The sequence below is a fragment of the Passer domesticus genome, chromosome 1, assembly GCF_036417665.1.
Source record: "Passer domesticus isolate bPasDom1 chromosome 1, bPasDom1.hap1, whole genome shotgun sequence".
NCBI classification, from domain to species: domain Eukaryota; kingdom Metazoa; phylum Chordata; class Aves; order Passeriformes; family Passeridae; genus Passer; species Passer domesticus.
Genome location: NC_087474.1, coordinates 144434558 through 144450026, shown reverse-complemented (window position 1 = coordinate 144450026; position 15469 = coordinate 144434558).

Here is a 15469-nt window from a genome sequence, read left to right as displayed (position 1 = left end):
CCCTTCCCGAAAGGAAATGAAATTTCCTTTCGGGAAGGGAAACGAAATCTTGCGACCCTGCAAAGAAAGGCTTACAAACGCTCTGGAAAGGAGATATGATCAAATGAAATGCGCCCGCAAAAAAATTCCCAAATCCAGAAAATTTGGACATTTAGTGACTACAAGAAAATGGTGTGGGAGGAAACGTGGTGCAGTGCAAGGGACCAAAAGGTACAAAAACTAAGCTCAGACATGCAGGCAAGGCAGGGCAAATAGACGAGGAGGAAGACACAACTTGCAGGGGGAGATATCAGAGCCATGGCATGGTTGCTGATGAAAATAAAAAAAAAATTTGCAAATTGAGTGAGTGCAAGATAATGGACCAGGATTACATGAGGTGCAGTGCCAAGGACCAGAAGATGCCAAAGCTCAGCTCACAGGTGCTGCAAATGCTAGAAGAAAAGTCGAGGAGGAAGACACAACTTGCAGGGGAAGATATGAGAACCATGGCATTGTTGCTGAAAAAAAAGAAAAAAATCACCGGCAAAGACAAACCCATCAAAAGGCATGAGACACTGTCAAGTGCTGGGACTTGGTCCAAAGATAGCCCATTTGATTCCCATTGAAATCGCAAGATTTCGTTTCCCTTCCCGAAAGGAAATGAAATTTCCTTTCGGGAAGGGAAACGAAATCTTGCGACCCTGCAAAGAAAGGCTTACAAACGCTCTGGAAGGGAGATATGATCAAATGAAATGCACCGGCAAAAAAATCCCCAAAACCAGAAAATTTGGACGTTCTGTGACTACAAGAAAATGGTGTGGGAGGAAACGTGGTGCAGTGCAAGGGACCAAAAGGTACAAAAACTAAGCTCAGACATGCAGGCAAGGCAGGGCAAATAGACGAGGAGGAAGACACAACTTGCAGGGGGAGATATCAGAGCCATGGCATGGTTGCTGATGAAAATTTAAAAAAAATTTGCAAATAGAGTGAGTGCAAGAAAATGGACCAGGATTACATGAGGTGCAGTGCCAAGGACCAGAAGATGCCAACGCTCAGCTCACAGGTGCTGCAAATGCTAGAAGTAAAGTCGAGGAGGAAGACACAACTTGTAGGGGAAGATATGAGAGCCATGGCATTGCTGCTGAAAAAAAAGAAAAAAATCACCGGCAAAGACAAACCCATCAAAAGGCATGAGACACTGTCAAGTGCTGGCACTTGGTCCAAAGATAGCCCAATTGATTCCCATTGAAATCGCAAGATTTCGTTTCCCTTCCCGAAAGGAAATGAAATTTCCTTTCGGGAAGGGAAACGAAATCTTGCGACCCTGCAAAGAAAGGCTTACAAACGCTCTGGAAAGGAGATATGATCAAATGAAATGCGCCCGCAAAAAAATTCCCAAATCCAGAAAATTTGGACATTTAGTGACTACAAGAAAATGGTGTGGGAGGAAACGTGGTGCAGTGCAAGGGACCAAAAGGTACAAAAACTAAGCTCAGACATGCAGGCAAGGCAGGGCAAATAGACGAGGAGGAAGACACAACTTGCAGGGGGAGATATCAGAGCCATGGCATGGTTGCTGATGAAAATAAAAAAAAAATTTGCAAATTGAGTGAGTGCAAGATAATGGACCAGGATTACATGAGGTGCAGTGCCAAGGACCAGAAGATGCCAAAGCTCAGCTCACAGGTGCTGCAAATGCTAGAAGAAAAGTCGAGGAGGAAGACACAACTTGCAGGGGAAGATATGAGAACCATAGCATTGTTGCTGAAAAAAAAGAAAAAAATCACAGGCAAAGACAAACCCATCAAAAGGCATGAGACACTGTCAAGTGCTGGGACTTGGTCCAAAGATAGCCCAATTGATTCCCATTGAAATCGCAAGATTTCGTTTCCCTTCCCGAAAGGAAATGAAATTTCCTTTCGGGAAGGGAAACGAAATCTTGCGACCCTGCAAAGAAAGGCTTACAAACGCTCTGGAAAGGAGATATGATCAAATGAAATGCGCCCGCAAAAATTCCCAAATCCAGAAAATTTGGACATTTAGTGACTACAAGAAAATGGTGTGGGAGGAAACGTGGTGCAGTGCAAGGGACCAAAAGGTACAAAAACTAAGCTCAGACATGCAGGCAAGGCAGGGCAAATAGACGAGGAGGAAGACACAACTTGCAGGGGGAGATATCAGAGCCATGGCATGGTTGCTGATGAAAATTTAAAAAAAATTTGCAAATTGAGTGAGTGCAAGAAAATGGACCAGGACTACATGAGGTGCAGTGCCAAGGACCAGAAGATGCCAAAGCTCAGCTCACAGGTGCTGCAAATGCTAGAAGTAAAGTCGAGGAGGAAGACACAACTTGTAGGGGAAGATATGAGAGCCATGGCATTGCTGCTGAAAAAAAAGAAAAAAATCACCGGCAAAGACAAACCCATCAAAAGGCATGAGACACTGTCAAGTGCTGGCACTTGGTCCAAAGATAGCCCAATTGATTCCCATTGAAATCGCAAGATTTCGTTTCCCTTCCCAAAAGGAAATGAAATTTCCTTTCGGGAAGGGAAACGAAATCTTGCGACCCTGCAAAGAAAGGCTTACAAACGCTCTGGAAAGGAGATATGATCAAATGAAATGCGCCCGCAAAAAAATTCCCAAATCCAGAAAATTTGGACATTTAGTGACTACAAGAAAATGGTGTGGGAGGAAACGTGGTGCAGTGCAAGGGACCAAAAGGTACAAAAACTAAGCTCAGACATGCAGGCAAGGCAGGGCAAATAGACGAGGAGGAAGACACAACTTGCAGGGGGAGATATCAGAGCCATGGCATGGTTGCTGATGAAAAAAAAAAAAAAAATTTGCAAATTGAGTGAGTGCAAGAAAATGGACCAGGACTACATGAGGTGCAGTGCCAAGGACCAGAAGATGCCAAAGCTCAGCTCACAGGTGCTGCAAATGCTAGAAGAAAAGTCGAGGAGGAAGACACAACTTGCAGGGGAAGATATGAGAACCATGGCATTGTTGCTGAAAAAAAAGAAAAAAATCACCGGCAAAGACAAACCCATCAAAAGGCATGAGACACTGTCAAGTGCTGGGACTTGGTCCAAAGATAGCCCATTTGATTCCCATTGAAATCGCAAGATTTCGTTTCCCTTCCCGAAAGGAAATGAAATTTCCTTTCGGGAAGGGAAACGAAATCTTGCGACCCTGCAAAGAAAGGCTTACAAACGCTCTGGAAGGGAGATATGATCAAATGAAATGCACCGGCAAAAAAATCCCCAAAACCAGAAAATTTGGACGTTCTGTGACTACAAGAAAATGGTGTGGGAGGAAACGTGGTGCAGTGCAAGGGACCAAAAGGTACAAAAACTAAGCTCAGACATGCAGGCAAGGCAGGGCAAATAGACGAGGAGGAAGACACAACTTGCAGGGGGAGATATCAGAGCCATGGCATGGTTGCTGATGAAAATTTAAAAAAAATTTGCAAATTGAGTGAGTGCAAGAAAATGGACCAGGATTACATGAGGTGCAGTGCCAAGGACCAGAAGATGCCAAAGCTCAGCTCACAGGTGCTGCAAATGCTAGAAGTAAAGTCGAGGAGGAAGACACAACTTGTAGGGGAAGATATGAGAGCCATGGCATTGCTGCTGAAAAAAAAGAAAAAAATCACCGGCAAAGACAAACCCATCAAAAGGCATGAGACACTGTCAAGTGCTGGCACTTGGTCCAAAGATAGCCCAATTGATTCCCATTGAAATCGCAAGATTTCGTTTCCCTTCCCAAAAGGAAATGAAATTTCCTTTCGGGAAGGGAAACGAAATCTTGCGACCCTGCAAAGAAAGGCTTACAAACGCTCTGGAAAGGAGATATGATCAAATGAAATGCACCGGCAAAAAATCCCCAAAACCAGAAAATTTGGACATTTAGTGACTACAAGAAAATGGTGTGGGAGGAAACGTGGTGCAGTGCAAGGGACCAAAAGGTACAAAAACTAAGCTCAGACATGCAGGCAAGGCAGGGCAAATAGACGAGGAGGAAGACACAACTTGCAGGGGGAGATATCAGAGCCATGGCATGGTTGCTGATGAAAATAAAAAAAAAATTTGCAAATTGAGTGAGTGCAAGATAATGGACCAGGATTACATGAGGTGCAGTGCCAAGGACCAGAAGATGCCAAAGCTCAGCTCACAGGTGCTGCAAATGCTAGAAGAAAAGTCGAGGAGGAAGACACAACTTGCAGGGGAAGATATGAGAACCATAGCATTGTTGCTGAAAAAAAAGAAAAAAATCACCGGCAAAGACAAACCCATCAAAAGGCATGAGACACTGTCAAGTGCTGGGACTTGGTCCAAAGATAGCCCAATTGATTCCCATTGAAATCGCAAGATTTCGTTTCCCTTCCCGAAAGGAAATGAAATTTCCTTTCGGGAAGGGAAACGAAATCTTGCGACCCTGCAAAGAAAGGCTTACAAACGCTCTGGAAAGGAGATATGATCAAATGAAATGCGCCCGCAAAAAAATTCCCAAATCCAGAAAATTTGGACATTTAGTGACTACAAGAAAATGGTGTGGGAGGAAACGTGGTGCAGTGCAAGGGACCAAAAGGTACGAAAACTAAGCTCAGACATGCAGGCAAGGCAGGGCAAATAGACGAGGAGGAAGACACAACTTGCAGGGGGAGATATCAGAGCCATGGCATGGTTGCTGATGAAAATAAAAAAAAATTTGCAAATTGAGTGAGTGCAAGAAAATGGACCAGGATTACATGAGGTGCAGTGCCAAGGACCAGAAGATGCCAACGCTCAGCTCACAGGTGCTGCAAATGCTAGAAGAAAAGTCGAGGAGGAAGACACAACTTGCAGGGGAAGATATGAGAACCATGGCATTGTTGCTGAAAAAAAAGAAAAAAATCACCGGCAAAGACAAACCCATCAAAAGGCATGAGACACTGTCAAGTGCTGGGACTTGGTCCAAAGATAGCCCATTTGATTCCCATTGAAATCGCAAGATTTCGTTTCCCTTCCCGAAAGGAAATGAAATTTCCTTTCGGGAAGGGAAACGAAATCTTGCGACCCTGCAAAGAAAGGCTTACAAACGCTCTGGAAGGGAGATATGATCAAATGAAATGCACCGGCAAAAAAATCCCCAAAACCAGAAAATTTGGACGTTCTGTGACTACAAGAAAATGGTGTGGGAGGAAACGTGGTGCAGTGCAAGGGACCAAAAGGTACAAAAACTAAGCTCAGACATGCAGGCAAGGCAGGGCAAATAGACGAGGAGGAAGACACAACTTGCAGGGGGAGATATCAGAGCCATGGCATGGTTGCTGATGAAAATTTAAAAAAAATTTGCAAATTGAGTGAGTGCAAGAAAATGGACCAGGATTACATGAGGTGCAGTGCCAAGGACCAGAAGATGCCAAAGCTCAGCTCACAGGTGCTGCAAATGCTAGAAGTAAAGTCGAGGAGGAAGACACAACTTGTAGGGGAAGATATGAGAGCCATGGCATTGCTGCTGAAAAAAAAGAAAAAAATCACCGGCAAAGACAAACCCATCAAAAGGCATGAGACACTGTCAAGTGCTGGCACTTGGTCCAAAGATAGCCCAATTGATTCCCATTGAAATCGCAAGATTTCGTTTCCCTTCCCAAAAGGAAATGAAATTTCCTTTCGGGAAGGGAAACGAAATCTTGCGACCCTGCAAAGAAAGGCTTACAAACGCTCTGGAAAGGAGATATGATCAAATGAAATGCACCGGCAAAAAATCCCCAAAACCAGAAAATTTGGACATTTAGTGACTACAAGAAAATGGTGTGGGAGGAAACGTGGTGCAGTGCAAGGGACCAAAAGGTACAAAAACTAAGCTCAGACATGCAGGCAAGGCAGGGCAAATAGACGAGGAGGAAGACACAACTTGCAGGGGGAGATATCAGAGCCATGGCATGGTTGCTGATGAAAATAAAAAAAAAATTTGCAAATTGAGTGAGTGCAAGATAATGGACCAGGATTACATGAGGTGCAGTGCCAAGGACCAGAAGATGCCAAAGCTCAGCTCACAGGTGCTGCAAATGCTAGAAGAAAAGTCGAGGAGGAAGACACAACTTGCAGGGGAAGATATGAGAACCATAGCATTGTTGCTGAAAAAAAAGAAAAAAATCACCGGCAAAGACAAACCCATCAAAAGGCATGAGACACTGTCAAGTGCTGGGACTTGGTCCAAAGATAGCCCAATTGATTCCCATTGAAATCGCAAGATTTCGTTTCCCTTCCCGAAAGGAAATGAAATTTCCTTTCGGGAAGGGAAACGAAATCTTGCGACCCTGCAAAGAAAGGCTTACAAACGCTCTGGAAAGGAGATATGATCAAATGAAATGCGCCCGCAAAAATTCCCAAATCCAGAAAATTTGGACATTTAGTGACTACAAGAAAATGGTGTGGGAGGAAACGTGGTGCAGTGCAAGGGACCAAAAGGTACAAAAACTAAGCTCAGACATGCAGGCAAGGCAGGGCAAATAGACGAGGAGGAAGACACAACTTGCAGGGGGAGATATCAGAGCCATGGCATGGTTGCTGATGAAAATAAAAAAAAAATTTGCAAATTGAGTGAGTGCAAGATAATGGACCAGGATTACATGAGGTGCAGTGCCAAGGACCAGAAGATGCCAAAGCTCAGCTCACAGGTGCTGCAAATGCTAGAAGAAAAGTCGAGGAGGAAGACACAACTTGCAGGGGAAGATATGAGAACCATAGCATTGTTGCTGAAAAAAAAGAAAAAAATCACCGGCAAAGACAAACCCATCAAAAGGCATGAGACACTGTCAAGTGCTGGGACTTGGTCCAAAGATAGCCCAATTGATTCCCATTGAAATCGCAAGATTTCGTTTCCCTTCCCGAAAGGAAATGAAATTTCCTTTCGGGAAGGGAAACGAAATCTTGCGACCCTGCAAAGAAAGGCTTACAAACGCTCTGGAAAGGAGATATGATCAAATGAAATGCGCCCGCAAAAAAATTCCCAAATCCAGAAAATTTGGACATTTAGTGACTACAAGAAAATGGTGTGGGAGGAAACGTGGTGCAGTGCAAGGGACCAAAAGGTACGAAAACTAAGCTCAGACATGCAGGCAAGGCAGGGCAAATAGACGAGGAGGAAGACACAACTTGCAGGGGGAGATATCAGAGCCATGGCATGGTTGCTGATGAAAATAAAAAAAAATTTGCAAATTGAGTGAGTGCAAGAAAATGGACCAGGATTACATGAGGTGCAGTGCCAAGGACCAGAAGATGCCAACGCTCAGCTCACAGGTGCTGCAAATGCTAGAAGAAAAGTCGAGGAGGAAGACACAACTTGCAGGGGAAGATATGAGAACCATGGCATTGTTGCTGAAAAAAAAGAAAAAAATCACCGGCAAAGACAAACCCATCAAAAGGCATGAGACACTGTCAAGTGCTGGGACTTGGTCCAAAGATAGCCCATTTGATTCCCATTGAAATCGCAAGATTTCGTTTCCCTTCCCGAAAGGAAATGAAATTTCCTTTCGGGAAGGGAAACGAAATCTTGCGACCCTGCAAAGAAAGGCTTACAAACGCTCTGGAAGGGAGATATGATCAAATGAAATGCACCGGCAAAAAAATCCCCAAAACCAGAAAATTTGGACGTTCTGTGACTACAAGAAAATGGTGTGGGAGGAAACGTGGTGCAGTGCAAGGGACCAAAAGGTACAAAAACTAAGCTCAGACATGCAGGCAAGGCAGGGCAAATAGACGAGGAGGAAGACACAACTTGCAGGGGGAGATATCAGAGCCATGGCATGGTTGCTGATGAAAATTTAAAAAAAATTTGCAAATTGAGTGAGTGCAAGAAAATGGACCAGGATTACATGAGGTGCAGTGCCAAGGACCAGAAGATGCCAAAGCTCAGCTCACAGGTGCTGCAAATGCTAGAAGTAAAGTCGAGGAGGAAGACACAACTTGTAGGGGAAGATATGAGAGCCATGGCATTGCTGCTGAAAAAAAAGAAAAAAATCACCGGCAAAGACAAACCCATCAAAAGGCATGAGACACTGTCAAGTGCTGGCACTTGGTCCAAAGATAGCCCAATTGATTCCCATTGAAATCGCAAGATTTCGTTTCCCTTCCCAAAAGGAAATGAAATTTCCTTTCGGGAAGGGAAACGAAATCTTGCGACCCTGCAAAGAAAGGCTTACAAACGCTCTGGAAAGGAGATATGATCAAATGAAATGCACCGGCAAAAAATCCCCAAAACCAGAAAATTTGGACATTTAGTGACTACAAGAAAATGGTGTGGGAGGAAACGTGGTGCAGTGCAAGGGACCAAAAGGTACAAAAACTAAGCTCAGACATGCAGGCAAGGCAGGGCAAATAGACGAGGAGGAAGACACAACTTGCAGGGGGAGATATCAGAGCCATGGCATGGTTGCTGATGAAAATAAAAAAAAAATTTGCAAATTGAGTGAGTGCAAGATAATGGACCAGGATTACATGAGGTGCAGTGCCAAGGACCAGAAGATGCCAAAGCTCAGCTCACAGGTGCTGCAAATGCTAGAAGAAAAGTCGAGGAGGAAGACACAACTTGCAGGGGAAGATATGAGAACCATAGCATTGTTGCTGAAAAAAAAGAAAAAAATCACCGGCAAAGACAAACCCATCAAAAGGCATGAGACACTGTCAAGTGCTGGGACTTGGTCCAAAGATAGCCCAATTGATTCCCATTGAAATCGCAAGATTTCGTTTCCCTTCCCGAAAGGAAATGAAATTTCCTTTCGGGAAGGGAAACGAAATCTTGCGACCCTGCAAAGAAAGGCTTACAAACGCTCTGGAAAGGAGATATGATCAAATGAAATGCGCCCGCAAAAATTCCCAAATCCAGAAAATTTGGACATTTAGTGACTACAAGAAAATGGTGTGGGAGGAAACGTGGTGCAGTGCAAGGGACCAAAAGGTACGAAAACTAAGCTCAGACATGCAGGCAAGGCAGGGCAAATAGACGAGGAGGAAGACACAACTTGCAGGGGGAGATATCAGAGCCATGGCATGGTTGCTGATGAAAATAAAAAAAAATTTGCAAATTGAGTGAGTGCAAGAAAATGGACCAGGATTACATGAGGTGCAGTGCCAAGGACCAGAAGATGCCAACGCTCAGCTCACAGGTGCTGCAAATGCTAGAAGTAAAGTCGAGGAGGAAGACACAACTTGTAGGGGAAGATATGAGAGCCATGGCATTGCTGCTGAAAAAAAAGAAAAAAATCACCGGCAAAGACAAACCCATCAAAAGGCATGAGACACTGTCAAGTGCTGGCACTTGGTCCAAAGATAGCCCAATTGATTCCCATTGAAATCGCAAGATTTCGTTTCCCTTCCCGAAAGGAAATGAAATTTCCTTTCGGGAAGGGAAACGAAATCTTGCGACCCTGCAAAGAAAGGCTTACAAACGCTCTGGAAAGGAGATATGATCAAATGAAATGCGCCCGCAAAAAAATTCCCAAATCCAGAAAATTTGGACATTTAGTGACTACAAGAAAATGGTGTGGGAGGAAACGTGGTGCAGTGCAAGGGACCAAAAGGTACAAAAACTAAGCTCAGACATGCAGGCAAGGCAGGGCAAATAGACGAGGAGGAAGACACAACTTGCAGGGGGAGATATGAGAGCCATGGCATGGTTGCTGATGAAAATAAAAAAAAAATTTGCAAATTGAGTGAGTGCAAGAAAATGGACCAGGATTACATGAGGTGCAGTGCCAAGGACCAGAAGATGCCAAAGCTCAGCTCACAGGTGCTGCAAATGCTAGAAGTAAAGTCGAGGAGGAAGACACAACTTGTAGGGGAAGATATGAGAGCCATGGCATTGCTGCTGAAAAAAAAGAAAAAAATCACCGGCAAAGACAAACCCATCAAAAGGCATGAGACACTGTCAAGTGCTGGCACTTGGTCCAAAGATAGCCCAATTGATTCCCATTGAAATCGCAAGATTTCGTTTCCCTTCCCAAAAGGAAATGAAATTTCCTTTCGGGAAGGGAAACGAAATCTTGCGACCCTGCAAAGAAAGGCTTACAAACGCTCTGGAAAGGAGATATGATCAAATGAAATGCACCGGCAAAAAATCCCCAAAACCAGAAAATTTGGACATTTAGTGACTACAAGAAAATGGTGTGGGAGGAAACGTGGTGCAGTGCAAGGGACCAAAAGGTACAAAAACTAAGCTCAGACATGCAGGCAAGGCAGGGCAAATAGACGAGGAGGAAGACACAACTTGCAGGGGGAGATATCAGAGCCATGGCATGGTTGCTGATGAAAATAAAAAAAAAATTTGCAAATTGAGTGAGTGCAAGATAATGGACCAGGATTACATGAGGTGCAGTGCCAAGGACCAGAAGATGCCAAAGCTCAGCTCACAGGTGCTGCAAATGCTAGAAGAAAAGTCGAGGAGGAAGACACAACTTGCAGGGGAAGATATGAGAACCATAGCATTGTTGCTGAAAAAAAAGAAAAAAATCACCGGCAAAGACAAACCCATCAAAAGGCATGAGACACTGTCAAGTGCTGGGACTTGGTCCAAAGATAGCCCAATTGATTCCCATTGAAATCGCAAGATTTCGTTTCCCTTCCCGAAAGGAAATGAAATTTCCTTTCGGGAAGGGAAACGAAATCTTGCGACCCTGCAAAGAAAGGCTTACAAACGCTCTGGAAAGGAGATATGATCAAATGAAATGCGCCCGCAAAAAAATTCCCAAATCCAGAAAATTTGGACATTTAGTGACTACAAGAAAATGGTGTGGGAGGAAACGTGGTGCAGTGCAAGGGACCAAAAGGTACAAAAACTAAGCTCAGACATGCAGGCAAGGCAGGGCAAATAGACGAGGAGGAAGACACAACTTGCAGGGGGAGATATCAGAGCCATGGCATGGTTGCTGATGAAAATAAAAAAAAATTTGCAAATTGAGTGAGTGCAAGAAAATGGACCAGGATTACATGAGGTGCAGTGCCAAGGACCAGAAGATGCCAACGCTCAGCTCACAGGTGCTGCAAATGCTAGAAGAAAAGTCGAGGAGGAAGACACAACTTGCAGGGGAAGATATGAGAACCATGGCATTGTTGCTGAAAAAAAAGAAAAAAATCACCGGCAAAGACAAACCCATCAAAAGGCATGAGACACTGTCAAGTGCTGGGACTTGGTCCAAAGATAGCCCATTTGATTCCCATTGAAATCGCAAGATTTCGTTTCCCTTCCCGAAAGGAAATGAAATTTCCTTTCGGGAAGGGAAACGAAATCTTGCGACCCTGCAAAGAAAGGCTTACAAACGCTCTGGAAGGGAGATATGATCAAATGAAATGCACCGGCAAAAAAATCCCCAAAACCAGAAAATTTGGACGTTCTGTGACTACAAGAAAATGGTGTGGGAGGAAACGTGGTGCAGTGCAAGGGACCAAAAGGTACAAAAACTAAGCTCAGACATGCAGGCAAGGCAGGGCAAATAGACGAGGAGGAAGACACAACTTGCAGGGGGAGATATCAGAGCCATGGCATGGTTGCTGATGAAAATTTAAAAAAAATTTGCAAATTGAGTGAGTGCAAGAAAATGGACCAGGATTACATGAGGTGCAGTGCCAAGGACCAGAAGATGCCAAAGCTCAGCTCACAGGTGCTGCAAATGCTAGAAGTAAAGTCGAGGAGGAAGACACAACTTGTAGGGGAAGATATGAGAGCCATGGCATTGCTGCTGAAAAAAAAGAAAAAAATCACCGGCAAAGACAAACCCATCAAAAGGCATGAGACACTGTCAAGTGCTGGCACTTGGTCCAAAGATAGCCCAATTGATTCCCATTGAAATCGCAAGATTTCGTTTCCCTTCCCAAAAGGAAATGAAATTTCCTTTCGGGAAGGGAAACGAAATCTTGCGACCCTGCAAAGAAAGGCTTACAAACGCTCTGGAAAGGAGATATGATCAAATGAAATGCACCGGCAAAAAATCCCCAAAACCAGAAAATTTGGACATTTAGTGACTACAAGAAAATGGTGTGGGAGGAAACGTGGTGCAGTGCAAGGGACCAAAAGGTACAAAAACTAAGCTCAGACATGCAGGCAAGGCAGGGCAAATAGACGAGGAGGAAGACACAACTTGCAGGGGGAGATATCAGAGCCATGGCATGGTTGCTGATGAAAATAAAAAAAAAATTTGCAAATTGAGTGAGTGCAAGATAATGGACCAGGATTACATGAGGTGCAGTGCCAAGGACCAGAAGATGCCAAAGCTCAGCTCACAGGTGCTGCAAATGCTAGAAGAAAAGTCGAGGAGGAAGACACAACTTGCAGGGGAAGATATGAGAACCATAGCATTGTTGCTGAAAAAAAAGAAAAAAATCACCGGCAAAGACAAACCCATCAAAAGGCATGAGACACTGTCAAGTGCTGGCACTTGGTCCAAAGATAGCCCAATTGATTCCCATTGAAATCGCAAGATTTCGTTTCCCTTCCCGAAAGGAAATGAAATTTCCTTTCGGGAAGGGAAACGAAATCTTGCGACCCTGCAAAGAAAGGCTTACAAACGCTCTGGAAAGGAGATATGATCAAATGAAATGCGCCCGCAAAAAAATTCCCAAATCCAGAAAATTTGGACATTTAGTGACTACAAGAAAATGGTGTGGGAGGAAACGTGGTGCAGTGCAAGGGACCAAAAGGTACAAAAACTAAGCTCAGACATGCAGGCAAGGCAGGGCAAATAGACGAGGAGGAAGACACAACTTGCAGGGGGAGATATCAGAGCCATGGCATGGTTGCTGATGAAAATAAAAAAAAAATTTGCAAATTGAGTGAGTGCAAGAAAATGGACCAGGATTACATGAGGTGCAGTGCCAAGGACCAGAAGATGCCAAAGCTCAGCTCACAGGTGCTGCAAATGCTAGAAGTAAAGTCGAGGAGGAAGACACAACTTGTAGGGGAAGATATGAGAGCCATGGCATTGCTGCTGAAAAAAAAGAAAAAAATCACCGGCAAAGACAAACCCATCAAAAGGCATGAGACACTGTCAAGTGCTGGCACTTGGTCCAAAGATAGCCCAATTGATTCCCATTGAAATCGCAAGATTTCGTTTCCCTTCCCAAAAGGAAATGAAATTTCCTTTCGGGAAGGGAAACGAAATCTTGCGACCCTGCAAAGAAAGGCTTACAAACGCTCTGGAAAGGAGATATGATCAAATGAAATGCACCGGCAAAAAATCCCCAAAACCAGAAAATTTGGACATTTAGTGACTACAAGAAAATGGTGTGGGAGGAAACGTGGTGCAGTGCAAGGGACCAAAAGGTACAAAAACTAAGCTCAGACATGCAGGCAAGGCAGGGCAAATAGACGAGGAGGAAGACACAACTTGCAGGGGGAGATATCAGAGCCATGGCATGGTTGCTGATGAAAATAAAAAAAAAATTTGCAAATTGAGTGAGTGCAAGATAATGGACCAGGATTACATGAGGTGCAGTGCCAAGGACCAGAAGATGCCAAAGCTCAGCTCACAGGTGCTGCAAATGCTAGAAGAAAAGTCGAGGAGGAAGACACAACTTGCAGGGGAAGATATGAGAACCATAGCATTGTTGCTGAAAAAAAAGAAAAAAATCACCGGCAAAGACAAACCCATCAAAAGGCATGAGACACTGTCAAGTGCTGGGACTTGGTCCAAAGATAGCCCAATTGATTCCCATTGAAATCGCAAGATTTCGTTTCCCTTCCCGAAAGGAAATGAAATTTCCTTTCGGGAAGGGAAACGAAATCTTGCGACCCTGCAAAGAAAGGCTTACAAACGCTCTGGAAAGGAGATATGATCAAATGAAATGCGCCCGCAAAAAAATTCCCAAATCCAGAAAATTTGGACATTTAGTGACTACAAGAAAATGGTGTGGGAGGAAACGTGGTGCAGTGCAAGGGACCAAAAGGTACGAAAACTAAGCTCAGACATGCAGGCAAGGCAGGGCAAATAGACGAGGAGGAAGACACAACTTGCAGGGGGAGATATCAGAGCCATGGCATGGTTGCTGATGAAAATAAAAAAAAATTTGCAAATTGAGTGAGTGCAAGAAAATGGACCAGGATTACATGAGGTGCAGTGCCAAGGACCAGAAGATGCCAACGCTCAGCTCACAGGTGCTGCAAATGCTAGAAGAAAAGTCGAGGAGGAAGACACAACTTGCAGGGGAAGATATGAGAACCATGGCATTGTTGCTGAAAAAAAAGAAAAAAATCACCGGCAAAGACAAACCCATCAAAAGGCATGAGACACTGTCAAGTGCTGGGACTTGGTCCAAAGATAGCCCATTTGATTCCCATTGAAATCGCAAGATTTCGTTTCCCTTCCCGAAAGGAAATGAAATTTCCTTTCGGGAAGGGAAACGAAATCTTGCGACCCTGCAAAGAAAGGCTTACAAACGCTCTGGAAGGGAGATATGATCAAATGAAATGCACCGGCAAAAAAATCCCCAAAACCAGAAAATTTGGACGTTCTGTGACTACAAGAAAATGGTGTGGGAGGAAACGTGGTGCAGTGCAAGGGACCAAAAGGTACAAAAACTAAGCTCAGACATGCAGGCAAGGCAGGGCAAATAGACGAGGAGGAAGACACAACTTGCAGGGGGAGATATCAGAGCCATGGCATGGTTGCTGATGAAAATTTAAAAAAAATTTGCAAATTGAGTGAGTGCAAGAAAATGGACCAGGATTACATGAGGTGCAGTGCCAAGGACCAGAAGATGCCAAAGCTCAGCTCACAGGTGCTGCAAATGCTAGAAGTAAAGTCGAGGAGGAAGACACAACTTGTAGGGGAAGATATGAGAGCCATGGCATTGCTGCTGAAAAAAAAGAAAAAAATCACCGGCAAAGACAAACCCATCAAAAGGCATGAGACACTGTCAAGTGCTGGCACTTGGTCCAAAGATAGCCCAATTGATTCCCATTGAAATCGCAAGATTTCGTTTCCCTTCCCAAAAGGAAATGAAATTTCCTTTCGGGAAGGGAAACGAAATCTTGCGACCCTGCAAAGAAAGGCTTACAAACGCTCTGGAAAGGAGATATGATCAAATGAAATGCACCGGCAAAAAATCCCCAAAACCAGAAAATTTGGACATTTAGTGACTACAAGAAAATGGTGTGGGAGGAAACGTGGTGCAGTGCAAGGGACCAAAAGGTACAAAAACTAAGCTCAGACATGCAGGCAAGGCAGGGCAAATAGACGAGGAGGAAGACACAACTTGCAGGGGGAGATATCAGAGCCATGGCATGGTTGCTGATGAAAATAAAAAAAAAATTTGCAAATTGAGTGAGTGCAAGATAATGGACCAGGATTACATGAGGTGCAGTGCCAAGGACCAGAAGATGCCAAAGCTCAGCTCACAGGTGCTGCAAATGCTAGAAGAAAAGTCGAGGAGGAAGACACAACTTGCAGGGGAAGATATGAGAACCATAGCATTGTTGCTGAAAAAAAAGAAAAAAATCACCGGCAAAGACAAAC